Raw genomic sequence first — 3706 nt, 5'->3', positions numbered from 1 at the left:
TATAAACTTAAATTACTCCCAAAAGAAGCCTAATAGCTCAACTCGATCAACCTGAACCCCTAGCTCTCGCGCTGGACTGGGGATCCTCGGTACCAACCGGTTGCTTCTTAACTGGAAAAGAACATAAACAACATCGCACAAATGAGCTAACTAGCTCAGCAAGTCACAATGATAAAACCGAGAATAATGATCATCAGGTAAACATGGTTACGATAACAAGTGAACAATGGATTATGATTTAGAATTGGATATTATATTTTCATTTTAAAAACCAAGGTTAGGCTGCTGATCAGTCACGCACTAACCCCGAGCAAAGCACACAACACTGCTCTAACTACAGGATCCAAGGCACACTTTGGCCTAACTTGACCATTATATGGTCTGATCATGAATCTGGTCCACAATTTTATAAAAACAATCCAATTCTACCATAATAACAGAATAAACAGGATCATTAACAACATTGGACGTTCAATAATGAAAATGGTTTCAATCTACATAAAGATCAATATGGTATTTCCAAAGCTTGGCTGCTAGGTAGTGAAAGAATTGGATAACAAAAGAATTAGTGTTTCAGGGTTTCAAGGATTTGGTCTTTCAAAGCATAAGATAAAATGGTTTGAGTGTGTAAGCAATCTGGTTCAGTGTTTGATAATTAGTTTGCATGTATTTGTGGAGTAGTATCGTATATTTGAGGTTCGTATTTGGGGATACAACAATCAGTGGTTTAGAAAGAATCAAGTCTACAGCTCAAGATCAATAACTGGAATCAGAGTTTAGGGTTCAGTGCTTCAAAGCACTTGCAATATAAAACAGGACTATCAATCACTATAATATCTCGAGAAAGTTCAGAACACTTGCCTGGTACTAGCTTACTACACTGCACTTGCTCTCAATCACCACTGTCTTACTCCTTGACTATCTGTTTCCCTTTCCTACGCCTTGCCTCTTCTGCTCACATATCATAAGCATCTATCAATATTCAACTCATACGATTTGATTCAACACATACTTCTATCTACCCTTCGTTTCACCCAAATCCGATTAACGGATTGAAAGTTACGCAATAAACAAGTAAACATCGAATATATAGACCGACAGTTAACCAACAAGTCACATATAACATATAACACGTCACATAATCAATGATATATCATTTATAAAGAAGTCTCGGGGTCATAAATAGGCTTTCGGATATTTAAAATGATTTTTAAAACATTTTTCGGAATTAAAACAGATCATTGAATCAATTTCGAAGTAGTAAACAGGGTTCGGTTGGCCAAATCTGGCTTCAAAACAATTTCATAATAATTATAGAGCCTTGAAAACAATTTAAAATAATATTTTAAAGCTCGAAACTATTTTTTGGAATTTTTAAATCATTTTTAAATAATTAAATCTAATTAAATAATTAACTAAAATCAATTAATCAATTAATTTTCAGATTAATTGACTAATTAATCAATTAAAAATTAACTGAAATTAATTAACTAATTAATTCAAATTTATTTTTTGAAGTATATATAATTTTTGGAATTAAAATAATGATTTTTGGAATTTTCAGAAATTAAAATCGAATTTTTATAATTAAAATAAATAGGAAATATGATTTTTAAATAATTTATAAACAGGAATCCAAAATATGCAAAATCTGAAAAGCTGGGGGACTAAACAGTTTCTTCCCCAAAAGTCCAGGGGCCTGTTTGCAATTTTGCAAACCCCCGCCGTCGACTCGCGGAGTGTGGCCGGAGAACACGATTCCCGCCACCTCAGGCCACCAAACTGTCCAGAATTAATCTACACATTACAGGAACTTATTTATGCAATCAAAACACATCAATCATCCCTGTCCTGGCCGGAAATTGGCCAAAAACATCGCCGGTTTCCGGCGAAACATCGAAAACTTAAAAAGACAACTCCCTACGATTCAAGCATCCTCTGTTAACGAGCTATATACCAATCGATTGCAAATTTCATAAGAAACATAATCCACTATAAATCAACATCTAATATTCCCTAAATCAAAAAGCCCCAAATTTCAATTGAAAACATTCATACGGGTTATAAACCCTAATTTTAAAATTCGAGAATTAAACCCACTTTTGAGCATGTTATTCAACTCCAAATCAGACGTATGACATATAAAAATCATCAGGAAAACAAGCTCTACAACATGCAAGCATCAAATCATACAAACAATCATCCGAACAAAAATTCATATTTTTAATAAAATTAATTCGAAAATAAATAATTTTACAGAAAATAAACCTTGATTTCTGCAGTAATTTGGAAAAGAGAATTTGATAGAACACCTCAAGACCTTCGTTTTGAGTACTGGATCTTTTCAAACGGACTCCGGTAACACCTCCGATTGTTGGTTTGATTCTCAGAAAGGTTTATGAATTTAGGGTTTTTCTCTGGAAAACTATATATTAGCTGACTGCAAATGATTTTGATACGAAATAAAATACGGTAAAAGGCTATTTATAATTACGGAAAATTAGTATCCCGTTGGATCATTCCGGATATAAAACGGTACGTTTATTTATAAAAACTGATCCAAACGGTATCGGTTTTCGGGACAATTATCCAAATCAGTACAATTGGTACTGCGGTCTTGGTCTCAGCGCCTGGTTACACGTACTACGAGGTGATAATTAGGATAGTTTAATAAAAAGCTCCCGTTTATCGAAAATACGAGTTTTATTGATTTACCGAAAGGAATATTGTATCGAAAATGTTGCGCCGGGACCCGCGAAGGACAAACTGTACGCCGGATCGAAAAAGTCGAAACTTGGAATATGCTCGGAATATTACAATTAGGTTAGGAAGGAGTTCTCGGAAGAGTTTCGGTTCCAAAAACGTAACAACGGATGACGTCGGTTGGTTCCCGTTTTTATAAATAGATTTTAAATACCAGGAAAAAGATTTTATAAATTTCATATGATTCTTATAAATTCATAAATCAACATAAAAATAATTAGGAAGATATGACAATTATCTATATTTTATTTTGGACATATAAAAATTAAAATACTTAATTAATAATATTTTTAAACATCCAAACACATTTAACATTTAACAAATAATTCACAAAATAGATACTGAACACATATATTAATTATTTATTAGCAAAAATAATTACACGATATAGCCAGGATATTACATCCTTTCCCCTTAAAAGAATTCTGTCCTCAGAATCTCCTAAGAAAACAAATGAGGATACTTTTTTCTTATATCACTTTCTAACTCCCCGGTTGACTCTTCAACCTTTGGGTTTCTCCATAACACTCTTACTAGCTTTACCACTTTATTCCTCAATACCTTCTCTCTTTCCTCTAGAATCTCTATCGGACTCTCTATATATGACAAATCTGCCTGAAACTCTATTGGCTCATATTCTATTACATGCCCGGAGTCCTGATTATACTTCTTAAGCATCGATACGTGAAAAATATTGTGAATGTGCTCCATGTGCGGAGGTAACGCCAATTCGTAAGCTACTTTGCCAACGCGCTTTAGAATCTCAAAAGGTCCAACATATCTTCGGCTCAACTTTCCTTTCTTTCCAAACCTCGTTAGTCACTTCCACGGTGATACTTTCAGTAATACCAAGCTTCCTTCTTCGAATTCCATGTCTTTCCTTGACTGGTCTGTATATTTCCTTTGACGGTCCTGTGCGGCTATCAATCTCTTTTGGAGTTGA

The sequence above is a fragment of the Apium graveolens genome, chromosome 7 (genome assembly GCF_009905375.1).
Source record: "Apium graveolens cultivar Ventura chromosome 7, ASM990537v1, whole genome shotgun sequence".
Lineage (NCBI taxonomy): Eukaryota > Viridiplantae > Streptophyta > Magnoliopsida > Apiales > Apiaceae > Apium > Apium graveolens.
The sequence above is the reverse complement of the archived record's forward strand: the minus strand, read 5'-3'. Positions refer to the sequence as shown.